Here is a 16,860-nt window from a genome sequence, read left to right as displayed (position 1 = left end):
TTAAAGCAAAGAATGGTATTTTGTCATCTCAATTAGACCTAGATAGCAAAATATAAGGTCCATTCTGTATGGCGATTTAAAAAAAAAAAATGCCGTTCTTTAGAGTTTATGCAGAACACTGAAGCTGGTACCGCAGACAAAAATTTAAAAAAAAAATTCATCGTTTAAACCCTTTTTAATGACAGTGTTTATACTCAACTTGTCTCTCCTATAATCTGTTTAATATCAGACAAGATTTCCAGGGTTGCCACATGGAGATTATGCAGTGTTGAAATGGAAGCACAGCGTTGTATTCCCAAAACAGACTCTGGTTGAGAACATCATTGTTTTTATCACGAGAAAACTAGCACAAGATCCAAGACCAGTCTCCCGAGGCGTTGTCCCATCTTAGAGCCATTTCTTCAGACAGCACTTCGCATGTGTCATATTTTTCTGCAAAAATCGAAACAGACTTGTTTGCTGCACTGTATGGTTTGCATTGCTGCTTGGGAGATCCTGGACCATCAGAGATGACGAAAGTCCCCCGTCCCCTCAATACAGCACTGGTATCAGTGTAGAGGAAATAGAGAGACAGAAACCAAAAAGGAAAAAAAAACCTGTTGTTGTTTGGAGAAGAGTCAGGTAAGTAGGACAAGCTGACCTTGAACATTCTATGTAACCCAGGATGGCCTTGGACTTACTATGTAGCCCAGGCTAGCCATGGACTTACTCTGTAGCCCAGGCTGGCCTTGGATTTACGATGTAGTCCAGACTGTCTTTGGACTTACTATGTAGTCCAGGCTGGATTTAAACTTGTGATCTTCGGGAGTATTGAGAATATAGGTATGCACTACCACACTCATCTTTGTATCTGTTATTATAAGTGACTCAGCTGTGGACCCTCATTTGCCAGCCTCCCTCAACATCAACTACAGCATCCACAATCACCCACTAGGATAATCCCATCCTTTAACTCATCTGTTAAGGTCAGACTTTACACGACAGAGAGTCAGGAGGGTCCTCCTCCTTATTAGAACACATTTGTGTGGAGGGATTTGAGAGATTGTTTGGGTGAACCAGTCATACCTTAACCTGGTTCTGATATTATGACCAAGGCAGAAAAAAAAAGAATAAAAAAACAAAAGTATCTACGAAGCCACAATTACTCTTATACCTAAACCACACAAAGACACAACAAAGAAAGAGAACTACAGACCAATTTCCCTTATGAATATCGACGCAAAAATACTCAATAAAATTCTGGCAAACCGAATTTAAGAGCACATCAAAACAATCATCCACCATGATCAAGTAGGCTTCATCCCAGGCATGCAGGGATGGTTTAATATACGGAAAACCATCAACGTGATTCATTATATAAACAAACTGAAAGAACAGAACCACATGATCATTTCATTAGATGCTGAGAAAGCATTTGACAAAATTCAACACCCCTTCATGATAAAAGTCCTGGAAAGAATAGGAATTCAAGGCCCATACCTAAACATAGTAAAAGCCATATACAGCAAACCAGTTGCTAACATTAAAGTAAATGGAGAGAAACTTGAAGCATATCCCACTAAAATCAGGGACTAGACAAGGCTGCCCACTCTCTCCCTACTTATTCAATATAGTTCTTGAAGTTCTAGCCAGAGCAATCAGACAAGAAAAGGAGATCAAGGGGATACGGATCGGAAAAGAAGATGTCAAAATATCACTATTTGCAGATGACATGATAGTATATTTAAGTGATCCCAAAAGTTCCACCAGAGAACTACTAAAGCTGATAAACAACTTCAGCAAAGTGGCTGGGTATAAAATTAACTCAAATAAATCAGTTGCCTTCCTCTATACAAAAGAGAAACAAGCCGAGAAAGAAATTAGGGAAACGACACCCTTCATAATAGACCCAAATAATATAAAGTACCTTGGTGTGACTTTAACCAAGCAAGTAAAAGATCTGTACAATAAGAACTTCAAGACACTGAGGAAAGAAATTGAAGAAGACCTCAGAAGATGGAAAGATCTCCCATGCTCATGGATTGGCAGGATTAATATAGTAAAAATGGCCATTTTACCAAAAGCAATCTACAGATTCAATGCAATCCCCATCAAAATACCAAACCAATTCTTCAAAGAGTTAGAGAGAACAATTTGCAATTTCATCTGGAATAACAAAAAACCCAGGATAGCTAAAGCTATCCTCAACACAAAAGGACTTCAGGGGGAATCACTATCCCTGAACTCAAGCAGTATTACAGAGCAATAGTGATAAAAACTGCATGGTATTGGTACAGAGACAGAGAGATAGACCAATGAACAGAATTGAAGACCCAGAAATGAACCCACACACCAATGGTCACTTGATTTTTGACAAACGAGCCAAAACCATCAAATGGAAAAAAGATAGCATTTTCAGTAAATGGTGCTGGTTCAACTGGAGGTCAATATGTAGAAGAATGCAGATCGATCCATGCTTATCACCCTGTACAAAGCTTAAGTCCAAGTGGATCAAGGTCCTCCACATCAAACCAGACACACTCAAACTAATAGAAGAAAAACTAGGGAAGCATCTGGAACACATGGGCACTGGAAAAAATTTCCTGAACAAAACACCAATGGCTTATGCTCTAAGATCAAGAATCGACAAATGGGATCTCATAAAACAACAAAGCTTCTGTAAGGCAAAGGACACTGTGGTTAGGACAAAACGGCAACCAACAGATTGGGAAAAGATCTTTACCAATCCTACAACAGATAGAGGCCTTATATCCAAAATATACAAAGAACTCAAGAAGTTAGACCGCAGGGAGACAAATAACCCTATTAAAAAATGGGGTTCAGAGCTAAACAAGGAATTCACAGCTGAGGAATGTCGAATGGCTGAGAAACACCTAAAGAAAAGTTCAACATATTTGTCATAAGGGAAATGCAAATCAAAACAACCCTGAGATTTCACCTCACACCAGTGAGAATGGCTAAGATCAAAAACTCAGGTGACAGCAGATGCTGGCGAGGATGTGGAGAAAGAGGAACACTCCTCCATTGTTGGTGGGATTGCAAACTGGTACAACCATTCTGGAAATCAATCTGGAGGATCCTCAGAAAATTGTACAGTGAACTGCCTGAGGATCCAGCTATACCTCTCTTGGGCATATACCAAAAGATGCCCCAACATATAAAAAAGTCACATGCTCCACTATAGTCATCGCAGCCTTATTTATAATAGCCAGAATCTGGAAAGAACCCAGATGCCCTTCAACAGAGGAATGGATACAGAAAATGTGGTACATCTACAAAATGGAATATTACTCAGCTATCAAAACAATGACTTTATGAATTTCGTAGGCAAATGGTCGGTACTAGAAAATATCATCCTGAGTGAGGTAACCCAATCACAGAAAAACACACATGGTATGCACTAATTGATAAGTGGCTATTAGCCCAAATGGTTGAATTACCCTAGATGCCTAGAACAAATGAAATTCAAGACGGATGATAAAATGTGAATGCTTCACTTCTTCTTTAAAAGGGGAACAAGAATACCCTTCGCAGGGAATAGAGAGGCAAAGATTAAAACAGACACAGAAGGAACACCCATTCACAGCCTGCCCTACATGTGGCCCATGCATATACAGCCATCCAATTAGACAAGATGGACGAACCAAAGAAGTGCAGGCCGACAGGAGCTGGATGTAGACCACTCCTGAGAGACACAGCCAGAATACAGCGAACACAGAGGCGTATGCCAGCAGCAAATCACTGAATTGAGAATAGGACCCCCGTTGACGGAATCAGAGAAAGAACTGGAAGAGCTTGAAGGGGCTCGAGACCCCATATGAACAACAATGCCAAGCAACCAGAGCTTCCAGGGACTAAGCCACTACCTAAAGACTATACATGGACTGACCCTGGACTCTGACCTCATAGGTAGCAATGAATATCCTAGTAAGAGCACCAGTGGAAGGGGAAGCCCTTGGTCCTGCCAAGGCTGAACCCTCATTGAATGTGATTTTTGGGGGGAGGGCGGTAATGGGGGGAGGATGGGAAGGGGAACGCCCATAGAGAAAGGAAGGTGAAGGGGTGAGGGGTTAGGGGGATGTTGGCCTGGAATCCAGGAAAATGAATAACAATTGAATGTAAATAGGAAATACCCAATTTAATTAAGATGGAGGGAAAATATGAGTAAATAATATAACCAATAAGAAATGGAAAAATCATTAAAAAATTTTAAAATGAAAGGCTCTAATGGGACAACTTGGAAAATCAGCAGCAGAAATCTGCCTATCTATGTACTTTTAGTTTACAGAAGTAATATGTCCTGTCAGTTATGATCCATTGTGTTAAAATCTTATTTATAATCAAGTAATAACCAGTTAGATTTTGTTTCATCAAACTGAATGGAATGTTTTTTTCCTACATAAATTAGATTAATTATAATTAATTCCATTGTAATGAAGATACTGAGGTTGTATTTATTGGTGCATGGATATACAAGGGGCATCACAGTGCCTTGTAAATATCTGTGCTTAATCAATGAGGTCTTTGTTATTTCATATTTTGGTCATGAAAGAAGAAGCCTTTTCATCCATGTAGAGTATTTAGTTCAGATATTCATAACTACTTCAATGTTTGACTACCTCTTATCTCAGAAATGTATCAAACTAAGTTTTAAGTGATTGAAGAAACAAAAATCAGCATATGATTAATGGACAACAAGCAGCAAAAGAACGTCTTTCTAATGAATGATATCAAACATTTAATGAAAGCACAACACCAATACTTGTAATATTATTTGATGAAATGAAATGGAATAGAGGTTATCACATGTTCCACGTAACATAACAAGGAATCAGTTATAAAATTCCACAAGAAAACAAGGGACAATGAACTAGAAGGAGACAATGTAATATTCTCTGTTAAACATGAAAGCAAATTTTTATTTTATATACCCATCTGTAGGGAGCGGCTAAACATGGCGCCGACATCCGGTGGTCGTTTGTGGTAAACACCTACAGCGCATGTGTTGGCAGACCCCCAGCACCTACAAGGCCAGGGTGATATTCATGCTAAATAGGTATTTCATGCTCCACCAATCCCCAGTGGACAAATTTACAGCCACAGCCTGTCTTGTATTTAAGGCGAGTGCGTTTGTTCCCCGGGGTCCCCGTATCATCAATAAGGTGTTCCTGCAATAAAGGCTGATTGAGAAGGATCCAACGGTGTTGCGTCTTCCTTGCTGGTCGAGGTGGGCGCAACAACTGGTGGCCCAAACGGGGACCCGAGATCTTTTCTCGTCTGGATCCAGAACTTTTTCAGCCTCAGGACGGTCGACGTCGGTAAGTTCCCAGTAGGGGCAGTTAGTTGCCAGAATTGGGACAATAGAGTTCCTTTAAGTGGAACTGTAAAGTTCCTGAAGTTGGGACGATAAAGCTCCAGGATAAGGGATTGTAAAACTTCCCTAGTAGGACAATAAAGTTCTCTGGAAAAGCAGAGACAATGATAGCCTTGGTTTAGAGGCAAAAAGGGGTTTGTGGAGCACGGTAATGTTGTCTTTTCCATTTGATCCTTTGTGGGTTGGACTAGCACTTTTGCCTTATACTCTTTTTGTGTTGTGGTGTTGCTTCTGTCTGAATTGCCACCATCCAGGGCACGAATGCATTTGTTGGGAAGAGTCCATGATGAGCCACAAGATCGTGTGTAAATAAACACGCCAGCTCGCCAGCTCGCCTTGCTTGTAAATCGATCGTAAATAAGGTCGTAAAAGCTTGGGAAGCTCACACTCCACCCCGCTCCTGTCAGCACTTCAGGAGCTTCTTGGTTAGCGTAAGCTTAAAATTGAAAAGAAAATCCTGCTGAGTTTTCTTCATGAGTGTAACCGTTGTGCCCCGTGGTTTATAGTGTCAGGGTCGCTCACTTTGAGAGCATGGGAGAAGCTAGGAAAAGATCTGGATAAGGAGACTATAGTGGGCAAGCTTAAACCAGGGACAAGGCCGCTTTGGCGTATGATCCGTACCTGCTTGGAAGATAAATGATGTGAAGGAGCTGTTAGGACAGATCAGAGAATCCTTACAGAGCAACAGGAGAGTATGTCAGAAGGAGAGAAAGTTTTGAAGGAAGGAAAGAAAAGAAAAGGAGGAAAAGAGGTAAAAGAAAAGGCAGAAAAGATCAAGGAGAGGATAGACAAAGGCGAGAATAGTAATCAGGATCTAGGAACAAAAAAAAAAATTATCCCTCATTAAAGGCATTGACCTTGGAGATGTCTAGTGATTCAGAGTTTAGTGATAGTGACTTAGCTGACCTTGAGGAGGAGGTAGCTCATTATGAGAAAGAGATTTATCATTCTGACTGGCCAAACACTTACGCTGTGCAGAAACAAGCCAAGGACTTAAATAAGAAGGCAATTATGCCAACAGCACCTCCTGCACCCCCGTATAACTTTCAAGGTAAAACAATGGTGAACCCTGCAGGAAGTACTTCCTTTTGCCCGGAAGTATGGAAAGAGTTAGGATTGAGTTTTCCAGTTTTTCTGGATGCAAACGGGCAGCGACATCCTGAACCTGTTGACTTTAAGACAATAAAACAATTAACAGAGTCAGTCAAAACCTATGGAGTCAACTCAGCTTTTGTTATCGCTCAAATTGAGGCTCTTGGCAGATACTGTCTCACCCCTGGAGACTGGGGGAGTTTAACCAGAGCCTGCCTCTCTCCGGCTATGGAGCAGGTGTAGTGAAAGGAAACTTAATTTTATGGACCCCGCTCTAGTGGCGGTGTGTTGGTTGATAGCCAACCTTAATTTTTAAAGCATAGTGTTTTATCTGTGCTTGTGCTCCCAGCCCACACAGTAGGGGGGAGGGAAACTAGCTGCGGAGCTGCTACAGTGAACATGGAGACTGCTCAGTCTCACCCAATTTTTCTGGCTCTTCAGGAGCTGTTTAAAAGAAAAAGGCTTAAGATAAAAAGAAACACTATAGAGAGATTTCTTAGTGAGTGCGATTGCCATTGCACCTTGGCTCACTCTCTGGGAATCTCGAGGTAGACAGCTAAGAAAAGCTGGGAAAGATTTAAATTTTGCTTGAGAAAAAAGAACCTTCAAGGGACAGGCTGCGTTAGAAATGCTACAGGAGGAATGATCTGAAAAGGCTGAGAGTGAGGTGGGGGAGGACTCTAAAGAAAACAAGAACAAGAAAAGAATTTCTGCTTTTAGTGGCCAGACCTTCAACTTTTGCTCACAGAAAGAGAGTGCTCATTAAGAGAAGTTCTTTCAGGGAGCCTGCCTTATCTGTTGGTTTTATTCCAAGAGAGGAGTCAGTCTCCAGCATTAAGTTATTTTTCTCGTTAGTCATCATTAACATGGAGAGTGCCTTTGATCCTATCCCCACAGCAGCCAGTTCCTGCCCCTGTGGTCAAAATGCCCCAGGTTGGGGGACAGAGAAGCCCCTCGGACTACAAAACTGCCAACAGCCAAAGGTAAAAGTTAAAACAGAGAACATTCCAGGCCCAAGCCTAACCAGATGTGTTTCAAATGCAGATGCTTCATCAACTCTGACCAACTTTTACTCCGACAGGACGAGATAAAAATAATAAGGACTTGAAGATCCGATCCTTCTCCTGATTTAGTAGCTCTGTTCCAAGAACCAGGGGCCATAAAACCTTTTGGCCCTTATCTCCTGGAGCCATAAAACAGGGACGTATTGGGGTAAGATGGGCTAGAAAAGGCCTCGATGATTTGGGCTAGCATGAGTAAAACTTGTAATAAAAAAGAGACAAGGTAATGGTAAAGTGTTTTTGTGTATACATTCTTTTAGAGTTATGTTTTAGTCTTTGGACCCTGATTAGAGACAGTTTACACCCTAAACATAAGAGAGAATGGGTTTGGGAAAAACAGTCCTCCCAGACTCTCCACAGATGCTTTGGAGAAAGAGAAAAACTTTCGGAGCTCTCCTGGGAACAGAAGAAAGGTAGGAGACGTCCTGCCTCTCTGCTGGCTCCTATTAGAGAAATGCTTATTTCTGGTTCTGAACTCCATAGATAAGATATCTGAGTCCTTTCAGTGGGACACCATCTAGTTTTTTCCCTCTGTCTATTGTCTGTCCTTGGTGCACCAAGCTGTCCATGTCTGTCAGTTTATGTCTGTGGTTTTTGTTTCTCATTGTTTAAATGTTTTATGTTTCATGTTCAGAAGAAAAAATGGTAAAAACTTTATCTGCCGGTCATTCACACCTTGATTTGGTCTTAACTCGTTTCTGAAAAGAGAACAAATGAATAAAAAGCAGTTTCAATCGGCCTTTGGAGCCCTGTACCTGCAGCAAAGAGCCTAGGTCAGCTGGAGAAGCTGCCCGGGGGCGGAGCATCTGCAAGAGCTGATCTTAAAGGCGCCAGCAGCTCCTCAGCTTCTTGGTATGGGAGCTGATGGCTGTTTCTCTTAGAAAAATCCCTGACTTGTTATTAGACTTAGCAGGTGACAAGGTGTTTCTTTTAAAATCACAGCTAGAAAAACAAAAATGGTGCTTGGTCTAAATATTAAAGACACGTGTTAACCACTTCAATTTTGTTTCTGACTGGTTTTAAATATATAAATATGTTCTACATGTCTTGGTCATAGATTATTGGCCTTTAAGTTATTGGATATGGTTAAAAAATTATAACATCTATAACAAGAAGTTGACATAAAACTGATAATTTATATAGAGTCATTCTAGACAATATTTGACATGAGCCAACCTAGAGAAACAGGTCTAAATTGAGATAATATTTTTATAGAACTCTTATCCTAGAAGCCAGGCACCCCCAAATTACAGAATGTAAAATTGTGTTGGAAGTTTTTAAAAGATTTCATGATTCTTTCAATTTAATTTCTGATTCTGCTTATGTAGTTAACGCTGTGCACTCACTTAAAATTACAGGGCCAATTAGGTCGACAAGTACTATATGTCAAATTCTTTTAGAATTACAAAAATTAATTTGGGCCAGAAAAAATACGTTTTTCATACAACATATTCGAGCTCATACTAATTTGCCTGGACCCATGGCCAGTAATAACGCTTTGGTGGATGCTAGTACTCGCAGAGAATTTATTTTTCATGCAGCTCCAGTTGATCTTGCTAGAGAATTTCATCAAAAGTTTCATGTTCCTGCTTTCACTCTTCAACAAAAATTTAAAATCTCTAGAGCTACAGCTCGTGATGTAGTATTACGTTGCCAGAATTGTGTTCAGTTTCACCACCCTCCTCAGGTGGGAGTTAACCCTCGTGGTCTGATTCCACTAAAACTCTGGCAGATGGATGTCACACACATATCTCAATTTGGAAATTTAAAATATACACGTTTCTGTTGATACCTGTTCTGGCATTATACATGCCACTCTGATGACTGGTGAAAAGGCTCGTAATGCCATTAGTCATTGCTTAGAGGCATGGACAGCCTGGGGAAAGCCTGACAGCCTCAAGACAGACAACGGACCTGCCTACACTACAAAGTCTTTTCAGACATTTTGCCAAACAATACAGGTCAAACATACTACAGGATTGCCATACAATCCCCAAGGTCAAGGAATTGTAGAAAGAGCACATCGTACTTTAAAAGAGCTCTTACAAAAACAAAAAGGGGGAATTGCCTATGGCAAAACACCAAGAGAACAGTTGTCTTTAGCTCTTTTTACTCTAAATTTCTTAATTTTGGATATGCATGGCCGCTCTGCTGCGGATCGCCATGCTGCTACTAAACCTATGACTAATCAAATACAGACAGCTGAGACTATCAATCAGATTGTGGAAAGAACCACAGTGACATTGGAGATATAAGAAGAATTTAATGCCCACTTGGCATCTGGCTTTCTATTAGCTAACCAACGAATAGATTTGATTCAAGAACAAATTGAGGCATTATATTATATGACGCAGCTGTCCTGCGTTTCCTCTCTTAGAGGCTTATGTGTTATTCCATTGCAAGCTAACTTTTCTCAGTATTTTCAACAGAGCAAAGAAATCTCAAATTATTTGAAAGGAAACTGGTCCATGGAAGCGGAACAATTATCGAGACAATTGCTGATTGCTGTCCTTAACAACACCAGAATGGAACCCATCATGTTTGGAGATTTCACCTCGTGGATCACTAATGCTTTCTCATTTTTTAAAGATTGGGCTGGCATGTTTGCCTGGGGGGCCATTGTCCTCTTGGGATGTGGAGTATGTCTATGGCTTTTTTGCCGTTTACACCGAGAGCATGCCAGACACAAAGCGATTGTTTACCAAGCTATGGCGGCCATTGAAAGCGGTGCTTCTCCCAGTGTATGGCTGGCCTCTCTGATAGATTGAGAGTTCAGCCTAGATCATATTTTGTCACTGTCATGTGAAGTCATTGTATCCAGAGACAGGAAACTTTCCTCAGGCTCGGACCAACCTAAGACAGGAGCCTGGTGGCGATAGGGTTAATTTCCAGTGACGGGTAAGGCCGAATTTTTAGAGAGGAATGACCTAAGACAGGAGCAATGATGTGTATTGACGTGACACCCAGATCTAGACCAGTCATAGACAGAGGTGGCCTTGCCCTGTTTGAACATTCGGGCTGGTCCTATGCCCCTCTGCTCTGCTTCTCCCCTAATATTAAACACACACGTATAGCCCAGGACGGTGTGTTGTACATAAGTCATCTCTAGCCACTGGGGTGCAGTCCTAACTGCAAGAGTGGTTCGCCATGGCTGAGCTGGGCACTGTGAGGCATGTCTGACCTCTCTCAGACTACTACCTCCACCTAATGGGTTCATTTTTAAAAAAACAAAAAAGAGGGAGATGTAGGGAGCGGCTAAAGATGGCGCCGACATCCGGTGGTCGTTTGTGGTAAACACCTACAGCACATGTGTTGGCAGACCCCCAGCACCTACAAGGCCAGGGTGATATTCATGATAAATAGGTATTTCATGTTCCACCAATCCCCAGTGGACAAATTTACAGCCACAGCCTGTCTTATATTTAAGGCGAGTGCGTTTGTTCCCCGGGGTCCCCGTATCATCAACAAGGTGTTCCTGCAATAAAGGCTGATTGAGAAGGATCCAACGGTGTTGCGTCTTCCTTGCCGGTCAGGGGGGGCGCGACACCCATCAAATATTACTGTTCAAATATTAAGATGGCCATGTTACAGAATAACTTAAAGGGAGACACTGTAGTGCGTGATGTGCATTCTTTTCATCATATCAAGCCTATAACGTGTGATTTAGGCAAAAAGAGAAAGAGAGTTCCGAAGTACTATTTGTGTTCCAAATAACATAGTGATTGTCTCTTCTGAAAACAATATAGAGCCTCACCTCTCAAACGTGACAAAAGCAAATTCGACATTACTGAAGGATCTACATGTTTCACCTGTATGCTTGATATAATGAGTACAGTAAGGATCTCAGTCCAATGCATATGAGCACCAAATAACTTCCAAAACACTCACACAGCTCAGGATGGCATTTTAATTGCAGTCACAACAGAGTGAAGAGTCAGCCCCCATGCATGTTCCCAAATCATTTGATATGGCATTACCATAAAGTATAGAAAAGGATAGGAATTCGCATTAGGACACTCTACCCATTTTTAGGTGTGCAAAAGTACTGAAAAATACTTACACTGTCAAAGACATAATTTAACCAAAATATGGAACAAATTCTATCCACAGTAAGTAGGAAAGTTCATAAACACCATAGCAAGATTTTATTATAAGCCAGGGAAGTACCAATTATCCTGAAAATAGAGGAAAATTTCCACTTATTTCTATTGAAATAGAATTCAGTGTGGCCCTTATGGACATAAGAATAAGGTAGTTCAAAAATTATAAATCATATTCAATGCTCCCTCTGTGTCACTCATTGTAATTAAACAAGTTACATATATGAGCATATCAGACATACATCTGTGTCGTTGCAATGTAGTCTGAGACAGTACTATATCAAAACAAATACCAACTAGACAAAAATAAAAATAACATAAAGTATATATAACATTAGCGATAAAATTCTCTCTCATAAATGATACATAATTTGTTTCATTCCTTCAAATAGAACATATGCAATTGTTCTCATTCATCTTAATGAGGTATGAACAAACTCAACCAAAAAATATTTTATCAAATGGCATTGACTACCAAGGAATGATTATCAGGCAATCGATCAACATTATAACTCATTAAATGTCTGCATTGGAACAGATATCAGACAGCATGGGTGATGCATCTGTATAATTCCAGACATTATTGGATTTAACATAATGACACCTTCTCCATTTAAAAGGAATCATAGGAGACTGAGGAGATATTGTAAACATGACTTTCATACAATAGGATATGAACAGAGAAAATGCTCAACTCCTGACTCAATGTTGCCTGTGAGACTGTGCTTCCCTTCAATAGAAAATGGAAGACAAAATGTCCCATGATTCAACTCAAAGCCTGAATGATATGGATCATTTATAATTTCTCAACTCTAGTCTTACTATAGAAATTCTGATGAAATCTATTGGATTCACACATATGGCTGTTTACACGTGATCTGGTTCAAGCTGTCAGAAAGAAGATTGCCCCTTGGAAGATTTGTGTCACAGATATGAATGAAATCATGGTTGTTGTGGATGGAGAACATGATCTTCAAAACATGTTTTTGGAAATGTTTTGATCAAAAGTTTTCAAGCTCAGATGTAGAGCTTGAGGCCAGAAATCTCCTATTGTATCCAGGGAGAACATAGGATGAATGGGAAGGAACTGATGAATATAATTAAGTGAATCTCCAGACAGCAGAAGTCTTAAAATATACACATAGGTGTAAATACGTACGTGTTATGTTTGTCTGCATAAAAAACAGGTTTCACAGCTGCTCCAGTCTAGATCCTAGCAGACATGAAGAAGCTGTGTGCTTTCACTGTTGCCTTTTGGTTCCTGTTGTTTTCTCTCATCTTGTGCAGTTTGACTGAACCCAGTTGCTTTTGGAGGATAAAGAATAGTGAAGATAATGATGGAGATTTGCAAAATGACTGTGGTTTTATCCTTTGTACAATCGAGGGACCTATTGAAGAAAATTTTTATAATAAACTTCTTAATTACATTAATTTTAGGTAAGTCATTAACATTATTCTCTCTTTCAATGTCATGAACTTGAAATATATAGCTCTGACAAAAATTGTCAGATTCAGTTGTGTTTTCTCCCTGTAACTTTAGGAACCACTGAAAATTAATTATAACATCGATCACTATTTTAATACTTTTGAATATGTCACAGTTTAGCTGAGCTTTACTACACTGCGTTCTAGTTCACAAAGCTGGAAAATGAGATATCTGTTGACTCTTTGTGGATAACATATGGGGAAATATGTGTTCTCATTTGCCTTGAATTCGCATTTCCCACTTTGGGCAAAATTTCAGTGCGATGAGACTGCACCACTGCCTATCCTCCAATGTCTGTCAATGATTCCTCTCTGCTCGTGCATCAAAGGCCCCTCTAAAAAGCTTATCTTATTTTGGTCTCTAAAAGTTGGGCATAAATTCATATACTGAAATATATATGTGCAGAAGGGAGGGAGGTCTAGTATACTTTATTCCACATATTATTATTATTGCATACACACTTGTGAATATACATATATTTTGCCTTTTAAAATACTCTTTAAATGAGCCCCTCCTGTCATTCTGGAGTTGTCACTGAATATGGAAAAAGCCTACTGGGCTTCATACTATTTTACCAGAACATTTTTTGGTCTAATCATGCAAATACCCAGTCACATATTAAACTTATTGACAGTATGAGATTGATGTTTACTATTTCTTTAAGTTTTTGAATAAATGTAACATGAGAGAAAATCTGGGAGGACAAATGTACTTCTTATAGTACAAACTTAACTGCAATTGAATTTTTATGTTTCGAATACCTCCTTTAATCATCACTATGCTTGGTTTTAGAATACCAGCAAGAAAATACGAGTTTTTTCTGGTTATGATTTTTGCTACTGATGAGATCAACAAGAATCCTTATCTTTTATCCAACATGTCTTTGCTATTTTCCATTATTGTTGGCATGTGTGAAGATACATTGGAAATTGGGGATAAAGCATATTCACAATCAAGCAAAGGTTTGGATTTTACTACTTTCATCTGTGGAATGAAGAAAACTTGTGATGTACAGCTTACAGGACCATTATGGAAAATATCCTTAAAACTGGCAATTAAATTCAAAGGTCCAAAGGTAAGAATGTGAGACACTGTATGAATTAACAACGTTTAAACTACCTTTACATGTGCCTACAAGAAAACTTGGACCCCATCATTTCTTAGTATACTGTTGCACAAACACACACACACACACACACACACACACACACATCTATATATATTTAAATTACTGGTCTAACAGGCAAAATTGAATACTCAGACTTGTCGAAAATAGTCTAGAATATAATCGGAAAATATAGAATATTTGTAGTATAATCATTCTATCCTTAAACTGAGTTATGAATGGTGAGTAACATTACTTGTATATGACTCCAAACATCCTAACAATCATATTCCTCATGGGGATATTTTGTTGATGATAAAAGGGGCAATTAACTTTCTCATTCCCATTTGTACTCTAATCCAACTTGTTCTCTGTGGAATCTGGTTGGTGACATCTCCTCCCTTTATTGACAGAGATATACAATCAGAACATGGGAAGGTCATCATTATTTGCAACAAAGGCTCAATCATTGCCTTCTACTTTGTCCTGGGATATTTGGGCTCCTTGGGTTTGGGGAGTTTCACTGTGGCTTTCTTAGCTAGGAACCTTCCTGACTGATTCAATGAAGCCAAGTTCCTAACATTCAGTATGTTGGTGTTCTACAGTGTATGAATCACCTTCCTCCCTGTCTACCACAGCACGAGGGGGAAGGTTATGATAATTGTGGAGGTTTTCTCTATCTTGGCTTCTAGTTCAGGGTTACTAGGGTGTATCTTTGTCCCAAAATATTATGTTCTTTTAGTTCGACCAGATTTAAATTTTCTAAAGAAATAAAAAGATAAATTGCTTTATCAAAAGTTTGATACTTTCAAAATATTAGATGATACTCAACTTATCTGTTTTACTTTGTCTTTACAAAGGTATTCCTTAATCATAAAAAAAGTTTAAGCAGTATACCTACAGATAGTATTTACACCGCAGAGCGGTATTGCTTAAAATAATACCAATTAGTAAGTTTTGGTGGCAAATGGGCTCTCACAAATGTAAACATATTGAGAACAGGAAACCTCAAATGAGGAAGAACTACTGTCACTTTGACTTGTGGTTATGTGTTTAAGGAATGTTCTTAATTAGGGATTAGTATACGATGACCTTGCTTCCTCTGGGCAATGCCAACTCTAAGCAAGTTGTTCTGGGAGTTATAAGGAAGAAGGCCGTAGATAGGATGGACATAAAACCAGTAATCAGCATTATTCCACGGACTCTTGTTGAGTCTTTGCATCCATATTCTTATCTTGGCATTATTCAATTATGTGTGGCCAAGAGACAGGGGGAAATAACACTTGTCTCATATATTCCTTTTAACCATGGTGTTTTGTTACAGCAACAGAAACTAAGACATTAGCAAATTGATAATTTGGCTTAGATGGGAATAGGAGTATCTTAGATCACTGATGCAATAAAAGGCATTGATTTGAAAAGAGAAACAAGATTGAATCATAGTAGAGAGTGGAGCACAGTTACAGCATTGAATATTCTTGATGGATATCCCAGAGCCCTGACATACTGGAATAGCTTTATAATGTACTATGAAGATATTCAGAATATCCAATAACATACTAAGAAGAGTACAGTATATGAAAAGTACTGTGGGGTTCAGATTATGTCTGCTCTATAAGGCTCTTGAATGTTATATGAAAACAGCATTTCATTGTGAAATGTGTTTCTTTCAGTGAGAAAAAACAGTAATGAAATTAATGGAACACACAATAACTTTATCACAATTAGGTCACCAAAATCGAGGAACAAATAAATCACTTTAGATGATGAATCTCATTACACATTTTGTCAAAGTAGGAGTAACAAAATATTATTCACTTTCATATTACATACACAAAGAAGTAAAGGCAAACACTCATTGCTATTTGCCTACATTATTTGGTGAAATATTCACAAAATATTGCTTCTTCCTTTATTTTTCACGCTGATTTGATAGTTTATTTTTGAGACTGTAATTTAATTGCTTTTTTCTTTATATTTCCTGATTCCAAGAAATCACTTGTATCTCTCCCTGCACACCTGAAATGCACATGGGCTCTTATATCAATCAATATTACTGAATGCATATATGTATTTTATATACATATACATTTTGAAATATAAGCTGTAGATTCCATCTAAATTTGCATACATTAATATTCTGATGACTCATTAATTGGTACTACATGGAAAAATCTTTGTTCCTTTCCTTTGCAATGACAAAAACTCCCATGAACTTTCCTGTTAATTTTTATTTAAGGTAAAAATTTTTTAAGCTTACTACTTTCCATACTGGCATACACAGTCTAATGATTCTTCATTGGATTGTACTTTTAGAAACATATTCCCAAAGCTTTTTGTTATACCTATGCTCATTTCAGAATATTTGTGTTCAAAGCCAACATCCTCATCCTTTGATTTTCAAGATCTTTTCCTTCAACTTTTGCACTTTTCCCTGACCCTTGGGTGAGGGAAAAACTTTTAAGAAGATACATCTTTATTCCCTTCACCTTTCCTCTAGTAGCATGTAATATAATATCTAGCAACTTCAGTTCTAGTCTTTAGAGGTAAAGCTTCTAGCTGGAGACTAACACAACTCCTACAATACAGATAGAATACATGTAGTCCCCATTTTCTGCCCACTGTCACATGTCCCTGGCTGT

General features: G+C 39.0%; 1 long non-coding RNA gene across 1 annotated transcript; it reads left to right on the top strand.

Annotated features, from left to right (window-relative positions):
• LOC134486343 (uncharacterized) lies at positions 7,158-7,754 on the top strand. Its single transcript, XR_010065134.1, has 2 exons — positions 7,158-7,449; positions 7,548-7,754. It is a non-coding gene; the product is annotated as an uncharacterized LOC134486343 (long non-coding RNA).

This window comes from Rattus norvegicus, chromosome 3, assembly GCF_036323735.1.
Source record: "Rattus norvegicus strain BN/NHsdMcwi chromosome 3, GRCr8, whole genome shotgun sequence".
Lineage (NCBI taxonomy): Eukaryota > Metazoa > Chordata > Mammalia > Rodentia > Muridae > Rattus > Rattus norvegicus.
Note: the sequence above shows the minus strand (reverse complement) of the source record. Positions and strands in the feature narration are given on the sequence as shown.